At 45.1% G+C, this 23,372-nt stretch overlaps 3 non-coding genes across 3 annotated transcripts; 2 read left to right on the forward strand and 1 right to left on the reverse strand.

Moving 5' to 3' along the window:
* Positions 1 to 16,763: 16,763 nt before the first annotated feature.
* trnae-cuc (transfer RNA glutamic acid (anticodon CUC)) lies at positions 16,764 to 16,835 on the reverse strand. The gene has a single exon. It is a non-coding gene; the product is annotated as a tRNA-Glu (tRNA).
* Positions 16,836 to 17,098: 263 nt separating this feature from the next.
* On the forward strand, positions 17,099 to 17,181 carry trnal-cag (transfer RNA leucine (anticodon CAG)). Its single transcript has one exon. It is a non-coding gene; the product is annotated as a tRNA-Leu (tRNA).
* Positions 17,182 to 22,932: 5,751 nt separating this feature from the next.
* On the forward strand, positions 22,933 to 23,015 carry trnal-cag (transfer RNA leucine (anticodon CAG)). The gene has a single exon. It is a non-coding gene; the product is annotated as a tRNA-Leu (tRNA).
* The last annotated feature ends 357 nt before the right edge of the window (positions 23,016 to 23,372 follow it).

Below are 23,372 nucleotides of genomic sequence, written 5' to 3' on the forward strand. Positions count from 1 at the left end.
AGGACTGCGCTAAAGATGTCTGTGTAGAGCGCACCGATCCAATCGTGGATTCCCTCCTCAAACTACATTTTGGAGAGCACGTCCATCATGTTCATGTGGGATATTCTGTCAACGGCCTTCTCCTGGTCGAGGCTGATGAACCAGGTGTTCCCCCTGCTGTTCTGCACATACGCTATCGTATCACTGTGTATCAATTCTATCCCTCGAGAATTTAAGCCCTTTGTTTGATTTACATTTTTAACCTGTGTCGCTACTTTTAGTGATTTGTGTAATTGTACCCAAAGATTTTATTTTTCTTGTACATTCTGTACAATACAATGTGAAATGGCCTCACACGGTGGCCTTTTCCCATAGAGCCTTTTCGTAGGTCGCACCTCGCTTCATTATATCCCTCAGGACGTACTCCTGTACCTTGGAGTGTGACAGTCGGCAACACTCGATCATGGACAGCTCTATCGGCTGGGAGACCAGCAGATTTCGGGTGGAACAAAGGGACTCCTTCACCGAGTTGATGGTCTTCCAGTAGCAGTTGATATCTGTCCCTGTGTGCGTCCTGGGGGACTGCCCGTAGAGCACAGCATCATGTGTTACAAATACATCTGTCTCCAGAGTTTCTGCACCAAGGGGCAGCTCACCAGTAGATGGACGGCGGTTTCCTCCCCGCTGCAGCCTCGAGGGAAGCTCACGGTGGTGCTGAGGACAGTGAACTTACTGCTGATTGGAGCAAACGTCGGTGACGTCGTCCATGTATTGGGAGGCCTGAACCTGAGAACATCCGCTGCCCAGGATAGTCACCCCATGATATCTGTATCCGAACTGATGAACGCAGCAAACTGCTCGATGTAACATACGATCAAGGCTGCGGAGAGAGGACAGACCTGCCTGGCTCCAGATCTGATCCGAGAGCTTTCTGACTCCTGCCCGTTGATTAGGACCGTGCGACGGATGTCTGTGTGGAGCAGTTAGATCCAATCGCGGATTCCCTCCTGAAAACATCTTTTGGAGAGCACGTCCATCATGTACGTGTGGGATATTCTGTCAAAGGCCTGCTCCTGGTCCAGGGTGATCCCTGAGCAGCACAAGGCTATCAGAGACATACCTGCCGGGTACAGTACAGGTCTGATCCGGGTGGATCACTCGCTCCAGAGCAGACTTGAGCCTATTGGCGATGACCTTCGACAGAATCTTGTTGTCAACACTTACATGGAAATGGGTGCCCAATTTCTGATTTCTTCCCTCTCCCCATTCCGCTTGTAGATAAGGGTGATGATGCCTTTCCTCATGGACTCTGACATGTTGCCTGCCAGAAGCATACCCCCGTTCACATCCAGTATGTCTGGCCCTATCCAGTCCCACAGAGCCGAGTACAATTCAACAGGTAAACCATCACTCCCCGGAGTTCTACTCTTCTCGAAGGACTGGACGGCCTTTGTCAGCTCGTCCAATGTCAGTGGCCGATTCATACTCTCCCGCATAAAAGGATTTGCTGATCCTCAGTATGTCGGTCTGTGAAGATGTCACTGAGCCGTCTTCCTCCTTCAGGCTGCTGATCACAGAGATCTCTCTGTGCAGCTTCTGGAAGAAGAAGCGCGAGCATTTCTCACCCTGCTCCACGGAGCGGACACTGGACCGGAAGATGTTCTTTGAGGCCTCGGAGAAGAAGAGCGAGGATTACTGGCCCTTCACCGCCTGCAGTTCTTCCCAGACATCGACACCAATCGACTGCAGCTGCGGCAGATCCTGAATGCTTTTCTGGAGCTGTGCCACTTCCCTCTGCCTCTCTCTCGTCTTCTGAACGCCTTTGAGGATGAAGAACCGCTTGATGTTGGACTTGATCGCTTCCCACCAGTGCACCGTGGAGGCGAAGGGGGGGTTGTACGGTCCTCCAACCTGTGTAATCCCTCTTTAGTTCCTTGATGTTCTCCGGGGTCAACAGTCCCACGTTCAGCTTCCAGATCCCGCTACCCGCCCTCTTGTCCTCCAGCGATTGACAGTCGGCCAGTAGGAGGCAGTGGTCAGGAAGAAACACCGGCTGGACGTGGGTGGACCTGATCTTGAGTGTTGGGGACATAAATAGGAAGTCTATCCTGGAACGGACAGTCCCGTCTGGCCTGGACCAGGTGTACCTCTGCGGCGCTCGGTCTGCCGAGTTGCTGAAGACGACATGAAGCTTTGCTTCTTTCACTGCTTCCATCAGGAGTTTGGAAGTGGTGTCCAGTATTCCGCCGCCCCCGCTGGATCGTCCAGCCGCATTGATGATGCAGTTGAAGCCTCCGGCGAGAACGATCGGCCTGGACGTCGCCAGCAGCATCGGGAGATGCTGGAAGACCTCCAGAATCTCGGTGTTGAGGATCGTACACATTAGAATCATAGAATCATAGAAAGTTTACAGCACGAAAGGAGGCCATTCAGCCCATCGAATCAGTGCCGCTCAATGCAACAGCAATCCACTAGTCCCAGTCCCCCGCCCTATCCCCGTAGCGCTGCTTTTTTTTACTTTCAAGTGCTGATCCAGTTCCCTTTTGAAGGCCATGATTGAATCTGCCTCCACCATTCCCTCGGGCAGTGCATTCCAGATCATAACCACTGGCGGTGTCGAAAAGTTTTTCCTTTTCTTTTGCCAGTCACCTTAAATCTACACCCTTTGGTTCTTGACCCTTCTGCCAAAGGGAACAGTTTCTCGCTATCTACTCTGTCTGGACACTTCATTATTTTGAATACCTCCATCAAATCTCCTTGAAACCTGTCTGTTCCAAGGAGAAAAACACCAGCTTCTCCAGTCTATCGACGTAACTAAAGTCCGTCATCCCTGGAATCATTCTAGTAAATCTCTTCTGCACCCTCTCTAAGGCCTTCACATCTTTCCTGAAGTGCGGTGCTCAGAAATTGATACAATGCTCCAGTTGTGGCCGAACCAGTGTTTAATAAAGGTTCATCATGACTTCCTTACTTTTGTACTCTATGCCTCTATTGATAAAGCCCAGGATCCGGTATGCTTTTTAACCGCTTTCTCAAACTGTTCTGCCACCTTCAACGATGTATGTCCACATATCCCCAGATCTCTCTGTTCCTGTACACCTTTTAGAATTGTGTCCTCTAGTTTATATTGCCTCTCCTCGTTTTTCCAACTGAAATGTACCACTTTGCAATTTTCTGCGTTAAATTTCATCTGCTACGTGTCCGCCCATTTCACCAGCCTGTTCATATCCTCTTGAAGTCTATCACAATCCTCCTCACTGTTCACTACCCTTCCAAGTTTCGTGCCATCTGCAAATTTTGAAATTATGCCCTGTACACCCAAGTCCAAGTCATTAATAACTATCAAGAAAAGCAGTGGTCCCAGCCCCAACCCCTGTGGAACATCACTGTACACCCCCTCCAGTCCGAAAAACAACCATTCACCACTACTTTCTGCTTCGTGTCCCTTAGCCAATTCTGTATCCATATCGCTACTGCCCTCTTTATTCCATGGGCTGCCATATTGATGACAAGCCTACCATGCGGTACTTTATCAAACGCCTTTTGAAAGTCCAGAGACACCACATCAGCTGTACTGTCCTCATGTACCCTCTCTGTGACCTCATCAAAAAACTCTATCAGGTTAGTTAAACACGATTTGCCTTTAACAAATCCGTGCTGACTTTCCCTAATCAATTCACCCTCGTCCAAGTGACTGTTAATTCTGTCCCGGATTATCGTTTCTTACTTCCCTCAGCAACCTGGGATGCATCCCATCTGGACCGGGTTACTTATCTACTTTAAGTACAGCTAGCCTTTCAATTACCTCTTCTTTACCAATTTTTAGCCCATCCAGTACCTCAACTATATCTTCCTTTATTGAGATTCTGGCAGCATTTTCTTCCTTGGTAAAGACAGATGTAATGTATTCATTTAGTACCTGGGCCATCCCCTCTGCCTCCAAGAGTAGATCTCCTTTATGGTCCCTAATCAGGCCCACCCCTCCTCTTATTACACGTTTACTGCTTACATGCCTGTAGAAGACTTTGGGATTCCCTTTTATGTTGGCCACAGTCAGAGCGGGATGTTCTTGTACAGAATGTCTGCTATGCGCAGGCGGCCCTCCACCACCTCCTGAGCCTCGGTGATGGTGAATTGACGTCCTCGCAGCAGAATCCCCAGGCCCGAGGATTGACTATCGTTGATTCCCGACCAGTTCGACTGCCCGTGGGTCCAAATGCGTGACCACTGTCGGTAGTTGCTAAGGTGCGGGATCACACACTCCTGCAAGAACAGCATGTCCTTCTTGACCCTCGATAGGTCGTTCAGAGTTGCAGCACACCGTGTAGTAGCTTTAATACTACACACGTTTAAGGATGCAATTTTGAAAGCCATTTTAAAAATACAAACGACAACCATTAACGTCTTCCAATTGCATCAGTCCAGGTTCAACGTTACCGTCCATTTCCAACCCTCGGGCCAGATTTTGCATTGGTGTCATGTGCAGGAACTTCTGGACAGTCCTTGGGCTGACGACATAGGCCTGCCCTCCTTTGGGAGAGCGTCTGCGTTCGGCGGTCAACAGCGGGATTTCTTGTGGTGGTATGTCCGTCACTTCTGCGGCCAAGTCCAACTCCTCGGCCTTTGCTGCTTGTGCGTTCGCCGTGACTGTCGTGCTGCTCCTAGTGTTCCGGATTTGGGGTGCGTTGGATGCGTCCCTGCTCCCGGTGTCCCAGAGCGGAGTGTTACTGTTCCCGATTCAATGAAGCTGGAGCGTGCTGTCTGTGTCACTTCTCCCGGTGTCCCAGAGCGGGGTGTTACTGTTCCCGAGTCACTGAAGCTGGAGCGTGCTGTCTGTGTCACTTCTCCCGGTGCCCCAGAGCGGGATGTTACTGCTCCCGAGTCCCTGGAGCTGGAGCGTGCTGTCTGTGTCTCTTCTCACTGTTGCGTTTTGCAACTTCCTTCGATGAAGGCGGGGTCTCCCCCCTTTTTCCTGTTCATCAGCCGAGGAGCAGCCGCTCTTGTCCATTGAGGACTCGAAGCTCCTTTTGCTGCCGGTCCCGCCTTTGGCGTCAGTTCCCTTGATCCGACAGGACTTCCTCTTTTTCTTTTTCTGTCTGTTCCATCCTTCTTCCGCCCCTGGTTCACCTTCCATCGGCTCAGGGAGAGTCTCGGGGTTGAGTGTCGGGGCTTGGTTGGTTTTCTTGACGCTCCCTGCCTTTTCCTTTTCCTCCTCTTGGTCTTTGGCTTTTTCACAGGAGTCGCCGAAGTGGGGGAAGGGGTCTGACCTCCATTGGTGCAGCCACGACTGCGGCTTTCCTCACCTGCGTGGCCTGCCCTCCTGTCAGTCCAGTGCCTGTTGTCCATCTTGCTGCAGTTTCTACAGATCACCACCTTGCAGGAGGCCGCCTCGTGCCCGGGTTTGCCGCAGGAGCGACACACTCTGGGCTGCCCCTGGTACACCGCACACCCACGACTCGTCCCAATCACGAAGCTTGAGGGGAGGTGAGTGATGTTTCCCGGGCAATTCACACTCAGCGTCGCCGTGATGCTCCTCTCGTTCGTCCAGATCACGAACATTACCTCGATGTTGATGCTCCAGTCCGCGCCATCCACGTTTCTCCTGAGGAATGTCAGCACATCCATGACGGGCACATGTGTGTTGAACATGTGGACCGTCAGGGGCCCTTCCTTCCCCAGTGGGGGTGTGAAGAGCGGCTCCTCAGTGTGAAGTGACAGCGGCCCTTCCATCCCCAGTGGGAGTGTGAAGAGCGGTGTGTGTGATAGATGGATAGAGAGATAGATAGATAGAGAGACAGGTAGATAGATAGTTAAATAGATGGATGGAGAGATAGATGGATAGAGAGATATATAGGTAGATAGATGGATAGAGAGAAATATGGATAGAGAGATAGATGGATAGATAGATGGCGAGATAGATAGATAGATAGATAGATAGATAGATAGATAGATAGATAGATAGATAGATAGATAGATAGATAGATAGATAGATAGATAGATAGATAGATAGATAGATAGATACATTTAAAGCAGTGGAGAGACAACAATACATACAAATCAGTCGAAGTAGATTTATATTGATTTTTAATAAGGTGAAAATAACAATGGATATAGTGAAAGAGATAAAGAAACATAAAATTAGTAGAAAGAGAGCACGATAGACAGATTTATAATTAGAGACAGAGTTAGAGATTGGCAGAAGGAGCGATGGAGAAGTGGAGTAAGTTGGAACATTGGGGGCGGGGAGTGGGTGCAGGAATAGTCTGTCTTTTTGTGATAGTTTAATTGAAATGTATTGAGTCAATTGAAGATCAATTAGCAATGGACAACTACAAATTGCCCGGTACAAACTCAAATATCCCTCGCCCCAATAAAGCTATGCCGGTAAAGAAACAACTCTATTGACACCCAAACTGAACGGCATCAAATCAGCAAAGGTTACTTGAAAGGCATCTAGTGATGAGCTTCAGACTGAATGTACTGGGGATGTTGTACTGAATTAGGCCGACCATGGAAGGCCCTGCAGTGATACTACATATCACGTGTTTCTCTGTTCTAATGTTGAGAAAAGACTCGAAATTAATTGAATACAACTGCAGTTCCTGAACGGGACTTTCTCCTTCACCTTAATATCCTCTAAACAGATCCGCCGCCTATCAAAGTCAACCTGCTTGACCTGTTCGGACTTTGACATTTGAGTTAATGATTAGTTTTGGGGTACATCGGAACATAGGAAGAGGAGGAGGCCAATCAACCCCTCGTGCCTGCTCCACCATTTGATAAGGTCATAGCTGATCTGTGATCTAACTCCATATACCTGCCTTTAGCCCATATCCCTTCATACCTTTGGTGGCCAAAAAGCTATCTATCTCAGATTTAAATTTAGCAATTGAGCTAGTATCAATTTTCCGTTTGCAGAAGAGAGTTCCAAACTTCTACCACCCTTTGTGTGTAGTACTGTGTTAGTTTGAGGTGCTGGATTCTTTTGAGGAACACTCTTGGTTTGAGGTGCTGTAATTGTTTGAGGAACACTCTTGGTTTGAAGTGCTGTAATTGTTTGAGGAACACTATTCGTTTGAGGTGCTGTAATTGTTTAAGGAACACTATTACTTTGAGGTGCTGTATTTGTTTGAGGAACACTATTAGTTTGAGGTGCTGTATTTGTTTAGGTCCAGTATTAGTTTGACGTGCTGTATTTGTTTGAGGACCACTAATAGTTTGAAGTGCTGTATTTGTTTAGGTCCAGTATTAGTTTGGGGTACTGTATTAGTTTGAGGAACACTATTAGTTTGAGGTGCGGTATTTGTTTGAGGAACACTATTAGTTTGAAGTGCTGTATTGTTTGAGGAACACTATTAGTTTGAGGTGCGGTATTTGTTTGAGTTCCTGTATTAATTCGAAGTACAGTATTCGTTTAAGGTGCTGTATTAGTTTGAGGTGCTGTATTAATTCGAGATACGGTATCAGTTTGAGGTACTGTATTTGTTTGAAGTACTGTATTAATTCGAGGTACAGTATTAGTTTGAGGTGCTGCGTTAGTTTGAGGTGCTCTATTAGTTTGAGATGCTGTACTAATTTGAGGCAATATATTAGTTTGAGGTACTGTATTAGCCTGAGGTGCTGTATCAGTTTGAGGTGTTCTTTAGTTTGAGGTGTTGTATTGGCTTGAGGTGCTCTATTAGTATGAGGTGCATATTAGTTTGAGGTGCTGTATTAGTTTGAGGTGTTGTAGTAGTTTGTGGTTTTATATTAGTTTCAGAATCTGTATCAGTTTGAGGTGATGTATTAGATTAAGGTGTTGTATTCGTTTGAGGTACTGTATTAGTTTGAGGTACTTTATTAGTTTGAGATGCTGTATTAGATTGAGATGCTGTATGAGTTTGAGGTATTATATTAGTTTCAGGTTCTGTATAGGTTTGAGGTACTGTATTAGTTTAAGGTGTTGTATTTGTTGGAGGTAGTGTATTAGTTTGAGGTACTTTATTAGTTTGAGACGATGTATTAGCTTGAGGTATTATATTAGTTTCAGATTCTCTATCCGTTTGAGGTACTGTATTAGTTTGAGGTACTGTTTAATTTGAGAAGCTCTATCAATTTGAGGTGTTATATTAGTTGGGGTATCTGTATTGTGAGGAAAGTGTTAGTCTTTATATTGAAGTAATATTAACCTTTTGCTTTTGACTCTTAAGAAAGGAAGTATAAATCTCTGTTGGGAGAATGAAACTACAATCATAAGACAGATTTGCTTCATTTGATATGCATGCATATGATTAATATAGAGACGAGTAGATTCTGAAGTCCAGAAATTCTTTGATTTTAGCTGATATCATTATACTCGTAAGTTTAATTATTCTTTCGATATAAACAATTCTCTGACCATCATAACAAGGCCTTTAAATCATTCAGAGCTGGTGTGCATGTGTGTCAGGCAGCATTGTGTGCTATTCGTCTTACCAGATTCACAGGGAAGCAGGAGAGGTGTGACATCTGTATAATTGCTACGTATCATTCCAAGCTGACGGAGCGGGAAAGGGCTGTACTGGTGAGAGATAAACACCATTCTGCTTTCTGGTCAATGGGCAAGGCCATATGTTTTAACGAACAAGTTCAAAAGTTATAGTTATAATTAATGTCTAAAGCAGAACACCTGGCTGTGTGGAAGGAGCCTGTTTGCACCACAAGGCGACATCTAGTGGAGGAGTGTAGTTAGGTGATGAGGGAAGTGATACTCTGATAATATCGGAAATGCTGGAAACCCTCAGCAGGTCAGGCAGCATCTGTGGAGAGAGAAACAGAGTTAATGTTTCAGGTCAATGTCCTTTTATCAGAACCAAGTTGGGCAGTTGTGTTAGGTAATAGTATGAAACATGGGAATTGTTTCACTCATGTGGGGTGATTTGGAGACTTTTCAGTCTTTGGAAGTTCAAGATCAAAAGTAAAATAAGGGCTTCTCCGGGATTTGAACCAGGACCTCTTATATATTTGGATTAATAACCACAAAGCGAGAATCAACCCCTGGATGAACCAGCCCACGGATACAAAACAATGCACTCAAGAGTCAGCTATCGTAAAACACTTTTTGGTGGCTATCCTTGATAAGCAATTATGAGTACAGGTTGCAAAGACTAGACTTGCATTCCCTTGAGTATAGAATATTAAGAGGTGATCTAATTGAGGTGTTTAAGATGATTAAAGGATTTGACAGGGCAGATAGAGACTATTTCCACTGGTGGGGAGACTCCAGAACAAGGGGGTGTAACGTTAAAATTAGAGCTTGGGCGTTCAGGGGTGATGTCAGGAAGCACTTCTTCACACAAAGGGGAGTGAAAATCTGGAACTCTCTCCCCTAAAAAGCTGTTGAGGCTGGGGGTCAATTGAAAATTTCAAAACTGAGATTGATAGATTATGGGGCTAATTTGGGAATTTAATGACTTTGACATTTTTTTCCCTGTGACTTGTATAGTTTCGATCGATGAAATGTTCGTGAAAAGTGTCAGTGTAAAGAGAGTCAGCAGGTCATGTTTTCCATTGACACTTCCTTCAGACCTGAGACCGAAAAGTTTGTCGTTTTCATAGTGTAGCGGTTATCGTGTTCACCAGTTACATGCAGAAAGTGCCCGATTTGATCTCGGAGGGAAGCATTTTGTTGGGATTTGCTCCCCATAAACCTCCAGGGTCGAGTTTCTTCAACTGTGAAAGGGGATACAAACCTTTTTAAATTTAACAGCGGCTGCACCGGATTCCTGGTATAATAAGCACGAAACATTTTTAAGCAGACTCCTAAAATACAGTATGTAAAATGGTAAGGGATAAAAGTTCATGAAATGCAAAGCGCAAAGATTTATTAACGTTTCAATTGTCAGTTCGCAAACAAGTTAGCATTTCCTTCAATGTGTAACAGAACGTATGAATGGTGATTGAAAAGAACAATAAGTGTCTCACAGACTTGAATTATTTTTGTGCAATGAACTATTCCCAACCACAAGGGAACACTGCATCAATCACATATATTTAAGTAAGTAATAACTATATATGCATATATAATCGATGTCATCAGTTAACCTCGTGGCGCAACGGTAGCGCATCTGACGCCAAATCAGAAAGCTGCGTGTCCAAATCACGACGAAGTTACTATTTATCTTACCATTCATAGGAGCCTGGATAATTTCGGAATTAATGCTTTTTAACAATAAACGGAACTTTGGTCACTAGTTCTGCGGTGCCAGGGAGGGAAGCTTCTTTTCAAAATAAACTGCTGGTAGCGGTGAGCAAGTTCAGGCACAGCAGGTGTTGGGACAAGTGAGTGAACCGTCTTAGTTCAGTTGGTTGTTGCATAAACGCCCGGGTGCTTGATTCTGACACATTGATGGGCCCGACAGACAAGGAAGTAGCAGTGTCCTCAGGCTTGGCTAGCTCAGTCGGCAGAGGCATTCACCTCAGGATCGTGGGTGCTAGTTTCAACTTTTATGCTGCACTCAGGAGCGGACCCCAGCGCTCCATTTTCACTGAAATGGAGAATTTCTCCGCCACCTTTTTCTTGATATCACAATTGCTGGCGTGGGAGTGAAAACGGCCCTCCGCTTCACTGTGAGTGCAAGAGACAAGTCTGTCGGTGCCGCGTGGCGTCCAATGAATGACAAAACTTTGAAAGAAGAGTTAGTGATTCAGGTGCACAAACCTCGGTGGTGGATAAGAGATTTTTTTGTCAGAGCTTCCAGCCTTGCCTTCATCTCTTGCCCTTTGCAAGGCACTTTTCCCGGTTTAAATGTACAAACAGGGTGAGTTGGTGATCGGGGGTACTGCAGGAGATTCAGCGGCCCCGGGTGAGACACAGAAAAATCCGCCCAAGCCCTGTCCCAATGTACGTTTGTGGAAGTAAGCACGAGAGGGGACGGTGTAACGTTCCAGTCAAACCTTCTGTCCGGGAACGCCTCGATTTTAAAATTCTCATCCTTGCTTTCAAATCCCACCATGGCCCTCGCCCCACCCTACATCTGTAACCTACAACCCTCCCAGATCATGTGGCTACAAGGGCAGGTCAGAGGATCGGTATTCTGCGGCGAGTGACTCACCTCCTGACTCCCCAAAGCCTTTGCACCATTTACAAGGCACAAGTCAGGAGTGGATGATTGCAGCTCCAACAACACTCAAGAAGCTCGACACCATCCAAGACAAAGTAGCCCGCTTGATTGGCATCCCATCCACCACCCTAAACATTCATTCCCTTCACCACTGGCGCAATGTGGCTGCAGTGTGTACCATCCACAGGATGCACTGCAGCTGCAGCAACTCGCCAAGGCTTCTTCGACAGCACATCCCAAACCCGCGACCTCTACCACCTAGAAGGACAAGGGCAGCAGGCACATGGGAACAACACGACCTGCACGTTCCCCTCCAAGTCACAAACCATCCTGACTTGGAAATATATCGGCCGTTCCTTCATCGTCGCTGGAACTCACGACATAACAGCACATGGACTGCATCGGTTCAAGAAGGCGGCTCAACACCACCTTCTCAAGGGCAATTAGGGATGGGCACTAAATGCCGGCCTCGCCAACGACGTCCACATCCCATGAACGAATAAAAACAATCTGTGCTCCTCCAATTCTGGCCTCTTGCGCATCCTCGATTTTAATCGCTCCACCATTGGCGGCCGTGCCTTCAGCTGCCGAGGCCCGAAGGTCTGGAATTCCCTCCCTAAACCTCTCCGCCTCTCTCTCCTTTAACACATACCTTAAAACCTAACTCTCCGACTCAGCTTTTGGTAACCTGTCCCAATATCTCCTTATGTGGCTTAGTGTCAAGTTTTGTTTAATAACGCTCCTGTGAAGCACCTTGTGATGTTTTACTACGTTAAAGGCGCTATATAAATGCAGGTTGTGTCCTCTGGTTATCGACCCTCCTGCCAATGGAAACAACTACTCCCCATCCATTCTATCAAAATCCCCTCATAATTTGAACACCTCTATTAAATCTCCCCTTCACCTCTTTTTGCTCGAAGGAGAACAATCCCAGCTTGTCCAGTCTCTCCACATAACCCATCCCCGGACACGATGGAAGGCGGAGGGTTGCAACCAGGTTTGCAAATTATTGCCAGTCGGGAGCTGGACAAATCGAAAGGAACCGAAATGACAAACAGCTTTGTGAATCTGTCGATACGCTTTGGGAAACAGAATTGGAGACAAATAAAGAACTGACCAGACTGGCGGCCAAGACGCAGCTGAGTCGGCATGTCCCCCTGGAACAGTTACTCTGATGTTGTATTTGAAATTAAGAGGTCGGAGCCATTTAAAGCGCTCCCAGTTACTGCAGATCAGGGATCAAAACCTGACATCAGCGCAAGAACGCTCACAACACTTTTTCTTTATTTTTTCATGGGATGTGGGCGTCGCGTCGCTGGCGAGGCCGACATTTATTGCCCATCCCCAATTGCCCTTGTGAAGGTGGTGGTGAGCCGCCTCCTTGAACCGCTGCAGTCAGTGTGGTGAAGGTTCTCCCACAGTCCAAAGAACTGACAGAAAAAGCACCGGTTGGCGCGCCGGTTGCAGGAGAGCTGGTTGGCGGTGATATCGATGCTGTGAGCGAGACCAGACCGTTTCCATGTTTCCACAAACAATGTCCCATCCTTTATTTCTGGAAAAGTAACACTGATAGTGGTCAATTGCATTTCTCTGGCTGCAACATGTAACTTTGGCTCGGTGACACGCTGCTTTCGTGCATCTTGCGGATTGTCTCTGTGACGTAATTAGTTAGCGCGTTCGGCTATTGAGCGAAAGGTTGGTGGTTCGAGCCCACCCAGGGACGAAAATTGCACTTTTTTTCTTCCCACTTTCGGATTCATTGCCTCATTCTGATAGTCCTGATGCCGGTGCCAGGTTTTAATTCCTGATCTGCAGTAACTGGGAGCACTTTAAATGACTCCGATCTCTTAATCTCATTTCAAGTTTTCTAATGTGTGAATTGTCTGCAAGAAAACACTCTGTGAACAATGTCATCTGAGCATGCCTGATTCGCCATAATTTGCACTGCTGTCGGATATCAGGCACATGAAAAAAACAGTGAAATGTCTGTGTGAGCGCGATGCTCTGGGATTCCCTGCCTGACCATCCCCACCGATCCTTCTCTGCAGCCTTCCGAAATACAGCGCAGTAAATGTATCCCTGGGAAATGAGCTCGTGGACAATGATACGGAAATTAGTTTGGCTGAGGGTTTATGTCCCTAACACGGAGCTTGAGCCGTCAGGTTTCCGTAGTGTTGTGGTTATCACGTTCGCCTCACACGTAAAAGGTCCTTGGTTCGAAACCAGGCGGCAGCATTTTAAAACATTGTTCCCATTAAAAATGAGTGAATATTTAACGATTCACACTGCTGATTCAATGTGAACAAAGTCCATATCTCCCAGCCCTGTTATTGCAGTTCGCTGCAAGCAGGCAACGAAAGCCAGTGCATTTGGGGGTGAAGGCTGCTTCCAATCCTGTCTCACACCCCTGGGACCTGGCGGAGATTTGATAAACCCTATCTGTTCAACCAAGGTGGGATAAATGAATCGGTGTTTGAGAAACATTCATATGTGTAATAAAAATCCAGGACTCCAGATCAAAAGGCTGCGTGTTCACATCACATCGGGGTCAGTGTTTCTTTCACCGCTCACATGACACTGGATAATCCCAGAATGAAGGTTTTAATTGCTTTTTCAACAAAAAGAAACAGAAGTTTGGTCAAAACCCTGACTCAGTGCCTACCCAGTGGCAGGGAGGGAAGCGACTAATACTCTCGTTTATTTCATGCAACAAACTGACACGAATACTGGTATTGATTCAAAATCGACCTGCAGATGGACACACAGAAAAAAGACAGCCACAGAAACAGACAGCAACTACTTGCATATATCTATAGCGCCTTTAACGAGGTTAGACGATTTTAGCTCGGTAAACTTGCTTCAGCACTCTGAAATGTACTTGTCCATCCTTCAGAGGTGACGGGAAATATATTTTTTGCCTTTCGAAATAAGACGCGAAAAGCAGAGACATGTTTTGTTTTCAACACGGCTGGTGAAATGGCCGGACTATCATAAATTAGGAGTCGCCTTTGAAACATTTAAAGGCGACGACCTAAAAATCACATGGTGCAAATTAAAAATCACGGTTACTATTTATTTAGGTCTGAAAGAAATAACAACAAACATATCAGTCAGCGTCCGTAGTGAGACGGTGTCGAACTTGTTTGCTGCGAAATTCACCGCTGGGCTAAAGCTGACGCCGTTTAAGGGACGCGAACCCACTCAATGTCAAGGATGGGTTCATAACCATCAGGACCCGTCAATGTCAAACACCTCCTTTCTTGTTCAATAGAGGGAGCAGAGGCGTGTACATCATCAGACGCCAGCAACTTTAAGAAATGGAACAGATAAAGGCACAGATGCAAGTTCCAAATCTTTTCAATGCAAAGTTATTTCACTTTATTTAAAGTGCCGTGAGGCTGAAAACGGGTCCCAGGTGATTGGCGTTCACTCGTGACGTGTTTTTCAGTGTTTGTCCATCAGGTTTGCAATTCAATTTGTATTGGATATTGAAGATATTTCAGGATGATTGCACAACATACCATGTGTAAAGCAACCATCTTGATAACTTCAATCATCACACACTCTACATCGACGCTGCAGAGGCCCCAGCACCCCTTTCAATATTGTTTTTCTTAACTCACAGTTTTCAAAAGGGAATTGGATAAACGCTTGAATGGAAACTTTTTCAGGGCTATGGGGAAACAGCAGGCGAGTGGGACGACCTGGACAGCTCTTTCAGAGAGCTGGTACACGCACGATGGGCAGAGAGAAACTATTTCCGCTGGTCGAGGTTTCTAGGACTTGGGGGCACAGTCTAAAAAATAGAGGCAGACCTTTCAGGAGTGAGATTAGAAAACACTTCTACATACAAAGGCTATGTTCCGATGCTCCTATGTTCCTATGATATTATTAATATAGAATTCCGACAGGCATTTGATAAGGTGCCACACAAGAGACTGTTGGCAAAAATGAAAGCGCATGGAACTTGAGGCAACGTATTGACATGGGTAGAGAATTGGTTAGGAGATAGGAGACAGAGAGTAGTGATAATGGGTACATACTCCAATTGGCAGGATGGGACTAGTGGTGTCCCCCAGGGATCTGTAACTGGGGTCTCAGCTTGTCACCATATTTATCAATGACTTTGATGAAGGAATAGAGAGTCGTATATCCAAGTTTGCTGATGACACTAAGTTAGGTGGGACAGTGAGTCGTGTGGATGCGATTGGAAAGTTGCAAAGGGACATTGATAGATTAAGTGAGTGGGCAAAACTATGGCAGATGGAGTTCAATGTGGGGTAATCCACTTTGGAACGATGGTCAGGGTATTTTCCAAATGGTAAGAAGCTCGGAACTGTGGAGAAGCAGAGAGAATTAACGGTTCTTTTGCATAAATCAGTAAAAGCTAACGGACGGGTCCAAAAATAATTTAAAAGGCGAACGGAATGTTAGCCTTTATCTCAGGGGGCTGGAATATGAAGAAGTGGAAGTTATGTTCCAGTTATATAAAGCTCTGGTTAGACTGCGTCTGGAGTAACTGCGTTCAGTTTTGGACACTGCACCTCAGGAAGGATAGATTGGCCTTGGAGCGGGTGCAGAGCAGATTCACCAGAATGTTACCGGGGCTAAAAAGGTTAATTTATGAGGACAGGCTGCATCGACCGGGCTCATATTCCCTCGAGTATAGAAGATTGAGGGGCGGTCTGAGCGAGGTGTTTAACATGTTTAAATGATTCGATAGAATTGAGATAGAGCATCAATTTCCTCTGGGGAATCAAGAACGAGGGGGACATAACCTTAAAATTAGAACCATGCCATTCAGGTTCGAAATCAGGAAGCACTTTTTTACACAAAGGGCAGTAGAAGTCTGGAACTCTGTCCTCCAAAAGACTGTGGATGCTGGGGGTCAATTGAAGCTTTCAAGACTGAGATCGATCGATTTTGTTGGGTAAGGGTATCGAGGGATAGGGAGAAAGGCGGGGAAATGAAGTTGAGGAACAGATCATCTATGATCTAATTGAAGGGCGGAACAGGTTCAAGGGGCTGAATGGCCTCCTCCTATTCCCAATGGAAATGTTGAGAATATGGTTTGTTGAGGCTGTGACGTCAGGGTCAACCCTGTCCAAACAAGGCAGGTCACATTTGGGAGTTTAATAACTTTGAAATGAACATAACTGGAACATAACTTCCACTTCTTTATATTCCCGCCCCCTGAGATAAAGCCGAACATTCCGTTAGCCTTTTAAATTATTCTTTTGTGACTTGTGCAACTTCGATCAATTGAATAGTTGTGAAAGAGAATCAATGCAGTCATTCGAACTTCTGGCTGATAACCAAAACCGAAGTTTCTGTAGTGTAGCGGTTGTCAGGTTCGCTTTACACGTGAAAAGTCCACGGTTCAATCTCGGACAGCCGCATTATGTTGGGGCAAATTTATTTTTTCTCTGTGAAATAGCCGGTCCTGTTAAATTTAACACAAATTCGTGGTCTCACGAGCACTGAACATTATAAACCGAGCCCTTAAAAATACAGTGTGTAAAATGAGAAGGGATAAAAAGTTCATCGCACAAAAGAAATTATTAAAGTTTTCCAACTTCCCTCAGTAGCCTTTCATTCTGGAAAATATCGTTATCGGTTAATTAATGGTGATGAAAACAATGGTTGTTTTTTTTCTTCCCACAGACTTTGAGTTCGTTCATGCGACAAGTGTTCAAAAGTTACTTCCCTGACCGGGAATCGAACCCGGGCCGCGGCGGTGAGAGCGCCGAATCCTAACCACTAGACCACCAGGGAGCTCTGTTAGTTGGTTTATCAGGTGTAATATGGATTTCGCTTTCTCTGTGATTCAGCTTTTAATTCTTTTTAGCTCCCGATTGCGGATATTCCCGTGATTAAATAGGAATAAAGTACAATAGGCTCAGGAAAACCCGGGGAGGTGGCATCCCGCTCACCGAGCCTTTCCAGCAGCATTTATCTTACCAAGGACTGGAGTGAGTGAAACTTTCTCTGGGGGGTCTCAATGTGCAAAGGGTGGCGAGTGAAGAAATAATTTATCAGTCAGGATGGCAGAGCGGTCTAAGGCGCTGCGTTCAGGTCGCAGTCTCTTTCGGAGGCGTGGGTTCGAATCCCACTTCTCACATCAGTTATTTTGACTCCTATTTTATTTGTTGCTTGAGCTGCGGTTGATTTTTCGGCCCAGTTGATTTGCTTTTCCTGCAATAAGCAATCCGGTCTCGATCCACTGCAAGTTTTGACGCCAAGCGGCTCAACTCTAAACCGAGCTTGAAACGAAAATATGCTTTAAACACAAGGCAACAATTATAGAGAGAACGATAGAACAGCCCATATCCCTTCATACCTTCGGTTGGCAAAAAGCTATCGATCTCAGATTTAAAATTAGAAATTAAGCAAATATCAATTGCAGTTCGGGGAAGAGAGTCCCAAACTTCTTCCATCCTTTGTGTGTACAAGTGTTTTCTAATCTCACTCCTGAAAGATCTGGCTCTAATTTTTGGACTGTGCCCCCTCGTCCAAGAATCCCCAAACAGCGGAAATAGTTTCTCTCTATCCACAAAATGTCAATGACACGGTCAATGAAAGGTACAGTTCACGAAGGTGGCTCACCAGCACCTTCTCAAGATCAATTAGAGATGTGCAATAAATGCTGACCTTGCCATTGACACCCACATCCCATGAATGAAGACAAAAGTCGCCTGCATGGCCGAGTAATTTCCTGCTGCTAAACGACGGGAAGAATGAAACCATCGGCTTCAGTCCTTTGAACGAACTGTATACACTTGCCGTCGAGCTCAATCCCCACTTGGTCCTCTGCCCCGAATATCCACGACATCAGAAAATCCTCCATAACATAGAATCACAGCATGGAAACATCACAGAAGGAGGCCATTCGGCACATCGTGCCTGTGCCAACTCTTTGAAAGAGCTATCCAATTAGACCCACTCCCCTTCCCTTTCTCCATAGCCCTGCAAAATTTTCCCCTTCAAGTATTTATCCTGTTCCCCTTTGAATATTATTATTGAATCTGTTTCCACCACCCTTTCAGGCAGTGCATTCCAGATCATGGCAACTCGCTGCGTTAAACAATTCTCCTCATCTCACCCCTGTTGCCAATTACCTTAAATCTGTGTCCTCTGGTCACCTCCTTTCCGGCACTGGAAATAGTTTCTCCTTTTTTATTCTTTCAAAACCTTTCATGATTTTGAACACCTCTGTTAAATCTCCCATTAGCCTTCTTTGCTCGAAGGAGAACAACCCCAGATTCTCCCGTCTCTCCACCTCACTGAATTCCCTCATCCCTGGCACCATTCCAGTAAATCACCTCTGCACCCTCTCCAAGGCCTTGACATCCTTCCTAAAGTGTGGTGGGCAGAATTGTGTGGTGGCCAGCTGGGCCTAACAAGTGATTTATAAAGGTTTAGCATAAGTTCCTTGCTTTTGTACTCTAGGCTTCCATGAATAAAGTCAACGATTCCGAATACTTTTTTTTTATAATCTATTCAAGTTGTCCTGCCACCTTCAAAGTTTTATGTACGTATACCCCCAGGTCTCTCTATTCCTGCAGCCCCTTTAAAATTGCACCATTTAGTTCAAAGAACTGGCACAGGCACGATGGGCCGAATGGCCGCCTGTGTTTCTATGATTCTATGTTTTTGATTACCCCTCTATGAAGCTCTTTGTGATATCCCCCAGAAGTTGGAGTCAGCAGTTCACTTTCTCCCTTTACACTTCCATCTGACCTGGGCTAGACTAAATAAATTTTTCGTGGTGTAATGGCGTCACACACGAAAAACTCCCGGTTTAATCCCGGGTCAGAAACAATTTGCTGGAACTTGCTCCTCACAAACTTCCAGGCGCGAGCTTTCTCTCGTGTGAATTGGGCTGCAATCCTTTCACATTCAACAACGGCTGCACCAGATTCCTGGTCTCATCACCACTGAACACTTTTAAGCAGACTCCTAAAATAAAGTGCGTAAAATGAGAAGGGATGAAAGTCAGAAAAGTGAGCCTCGTTTCGACAGTCACTCGGCAAACTTGTTAGCATTTCGTTCAGTGCGAAACAGAAAGTTGTGGGTTTATTAATGGTAATTAAAAGAATCATCTCAGAGACTTGAAACAGTTTCTCCTTGTTTGCTCTCTCAAAACTTTTCATAATTTTGAATACCTCTATCAAATCTCCCCTTAACCATCTCTGCTCTAAGGGGATCATCCCAGCTTCTCCATTCTCGCCACATAACTGAAGTCCCTCATCCCTGTTGCCATTCTAGTAAATCTCCTCTGCACCCTCTCCAAGGCCTTGACATTTTTCCTAAAGTGCGGTGCCCAGAAGTGAACACAATACTCCAGCTGCAGCCCAACCAAAGTTTGATAAACGTTCAGCATAACTTTGTTTCTTTTGTATCCATGCCTCTATTAATAAAGTCCATTTCACCAGGCAGTCGATGTCCTCCTGAAATCTGATACTATCCACCACATTGTTTGCTACATTCCCGAGTTTCGTGTCACCTGCAAACTTTGAAATTATACCCTGTATATCCAAGTGCAGGATATTAATGTATGTATCAAAAATGAAAACTTTTTGCAGTGTGACTTGTGTGACGTTAAGCCGAGTTTATATAACATCTTCTCATAATTTAACTCCTTAACCCTGGTAACAATCTGGTGAATCTGTGCTGCACTCCTTCCAAGGACAATATATCCTTTCAGATTAAAAGGGTATAAACTTGAAATAAGCGTCACTGTGGATCAGTTTTCGCTCACTCAAAGTTATCTGTTGAGTGAAATAAAAGAAAGCGCTTTTAAAGAATAAAGAAGCAGCCACTATCGCCCCTTTTGACAAGCCTATTTTGTGGCACTTTATCAAACGCCTTTTGAAAGGCCATATACACAACATCAACCACATTGCCCTCATCAAACCTCTCTGTTAACTCATCACAAAACTAAATCATGATTTGCCTTTAACAAATCCACAGTGGCTTTCTATTATCAATCCACACTTGTCCAAATGACTATTAATTTTGTCCCAGATTATCATTTCTAAAAGCTTCCCACCAACGTGGTTAAACTGACTGGCCTGTAGTTGCTGCGTTTATCCTTACACTCTTTTTTGAACAAGGGTGGAACATCTGCAATTCTCCAGTTCTCTGGCACCAAAACTTGTGTCAAAGGAGGATTGAAAGATTATGGCCAGGACCTCTGCAATTTAAACCCTTACTTCCCTCAGCAACCGAGGATGCATCCCATTCGGACCAGGTGACTTTAAGTACAGCCAGCCTTTCTAGTATCTCCTCTTGATCAATTTTCACCCCATCCAGAATCCCAACTACCTCCCCTTTTACAGTGATTTAGGCCGCACTTTCTTCCTCTGTAAAGACAGGTGCAAAATACTCATTTAGTACCTCAGCCATGCCATATGCCTTCACGCGAAGATCTCCCTTTTGGTCCCTCATCGGGCTTATCCCTCCGCTTACGACCCGTTTACTATTTATAAGCCTATGGAAGACTTTTAATGACTTGATGAAGGGATCGAGTGTGATATATCCAAGTTTGCTGATGATACAAAGCTAGATGGGAAAGTAAGCTGTGAGGCGGACACAAAGAGTCTGCAAAGGGATATAGACAGGTTCAGTGTGTGGGCAAGACGGTGGCAGATGGAGTATAATGTGGGGAAATGTGAGGTTATTCACTTTGGTAGGAAGAACAGAAAAACAGAACATTTTTGAAATGGTGAGAAACTATTAAATGTTGATGTCCAGAGAAACTTGGGTGTCCTGGACACCTGAACTCCAGGTTGTGCTAACCTAGTATCAGCATCTAAAACCTGATGACAGAGAAAGGCTAAATAAACACAAAGACATTAAATAATCTTTGGTGGTGTCTGAGAGTCAGCAAAGTGGGATGGTTTACGACCATGAGTTAAGATCAGTGGTGCTTACGTACAGAACAATGCAGCCGAATCGTATAAAGATAGGGCATGCTCCCTTCTCAAATGTTAGAACTCTCAATAGGGGACAGTCAGAAGTCCATTGCCACAGGCTGTCCCCAAAGGTCAGGTCTGATATATCTGGATTCGCAGACAGGTCAGGTTGTGTTGATTGCTTGTCATTAATGTAATCTGTAGACAGTTGTATTACAATAATAATACTGTTGAATGTAATGTTGAAGACAGCTGTGGTGCAACTCTGTTGTAAGTCAATCTCTTAAACTTGCTATTTTGTAACCACTCGGGCTAGAATCAAGTGGAAGTTATTGTTGATGGATTAACAACCCATAGTTACCACAGTAACGGGACAAATCCGTGAACAAACATTCACTTTATATATAAACATCACACCCATAGTTTATATTTTCACACGTTCTTTTTTGCAGTTCCAGCCAAAGTCCAAACATCGAAAGTCCACGTGTTTTTCAGACGTTTCCCGTCCTGTTATGTATTTTGAGCAGTTTCCTACATATATCAACATCACACCCACAGTTTATATTTTCACACGTTCTTTTTTGCAGTTCTAATCGAAGTCTAAACACCGAAAGTCTAAGTGTTTTTCAGAAGTTTTCCCTCCTGTTATGTATCTTGAGCAGTTTCCCACATCTGTTTCCTGTGATGTGATAATTCTGGGTGCAGGATGAATGTAATTGGATTTGCTGCAGTCCGCTGACAGCAGGCGATGGAACCGAGCGCCATGCTGCCGCTGACAGGTGAAGGACACTTCTGATGCTGCCTGACATCCGGTGGGAGTGAGCGGGCATTTGAAAGCCAACCCAATCTGTTAGCTATAAAGCGGTGCTTGACAAATGTTGATAGAAACAAACACCTATTGCAGCACTCAGGCCTCGTTGACAACGGTAGCCTGTCTGACTCCAGGTTAGAAGGTTGCGTGTTTAAATCACGGTGAGGTCGCAGTTTTTTCCCTTGGAGCTGGTTTGTATAATTCTGCAATTCATATTTTCTTTGCGTCTTCACAATGAACAGAACCCTGCTCTGAAGTCTGCCTCTGGTTTCCCAGTGTCAGAGAGGGAAGCACCTGATGACCTCATTTATTTTATGCATCAAACGGAAGACAAACACACGTTTTAGTTCAAAAACCACCCTGCAGGTGGACACATAATGAGATAAATATAGGACAGAGATGCAGACAGTATCCGGAAACATCGGGAAACAGACAAGAGAAATAGATTGAGCGCTTTGTTATCAGAAAATTGTCTGAACCTCCACGGTCAATGAAAGGGCTTTTGTTGGTCGGTTTCCCGTTGCAACTTATAATTCAGGAGAACTTGGTTTGTGATTGATTCGGTTCCCTCGTCTCCCACCTGCGGAAAAAGTTGGTCGATCCCACCCAACGAACTCCTTTCAAAAGCCACTCTGTTCAAAGCCTTCCAGATTTGAAGGGAATAAAACTTGAAATGAGGGTCATTGAGAATCAGTTTTCTCTCACTCAAATTTATCTGTTTAATGAAGTGAAAAATGCAGCTTCGAAAGAAGAAGGGAGCGGCCATTGTCTCCCTTTTTGGCACGAGAAGAAATTCGATCTGGATGTTCATGGAGAACAATTTCCAAAATAATGCTTCCACCCGGGATCGAACCAGGGACTTTTTGCGTATAAAGCAAACGTGATAATCGCTCCACTACAGAAACTGATAGCAATTGGTTCAACACATTGTGCAACTGAATGGTGTCCTCTCTCTGCTCGTACTTGGAATGTGTTGTTTCAAGTGCAGCAAGAGATACAGACAGTGACTGTTCCCCCTTTTCTTTAAAAACTCTCAGGGTAGTGGGTTTGAGCACCACGTTGGGCGAGTGCCATTTTTAACTTTTATGCTGCTTTCACTGACCAACAGTGCAGAAATGATGCAGAATGAAAGATGCTGCCCGTCGTCAGGATGGCCGAGCGGTCGAAGGCGCTGCGTTCAGGTCGCAGTCTCTTCTAGAGGCGTGGGTTCGAATCCCACTTCTGACATTCCTTATTTTTACGAAAACGTGGAAGTATTTTCTTTGTGGATTGGGCTGCAGCTGATTTTTCTGCCCAGTTGATTTGCTCCTCCCACAAAAGCAACTGGCTTTGTCATGCATATGTGACTTGAGAAGCTTTGAATGGTGAAATGTTTGACATATGAATGACCTGGAGAAAGAAATAGAACAGCAGTGGGAAACATTTAAAACGGTGATCGATAGAGTCCAGGAGAAATATATCCCACGAAAAAGCAAGAAAAAACTGGCCAGAAATGACACACCAGGAATGAATAAATAAATAAGGGCAAAATTGAAACTAAAGAAAAAGGCACACACTGGACAATAAAGGAGAGAGGGGAATGTG

This window comes from Heptranchias perlo, unplaced genomic scaffold (assembly GCF_035084215.1).
Source record: "Heptranchias perlo isolate sHepPer1 unplaced genomic scaffold, sHepPer1.hap1 HAP1_SCAFFOLD_59, whole genome shotgun sequence".
In the NCBI taxonomy this organism is placed as follows: Eukaryota; Metazoa; Chordata; class Chondrichthyes; order Hexanchiformes; family Hexanchidae; genus Heptranchias; species Heptranchias perlo.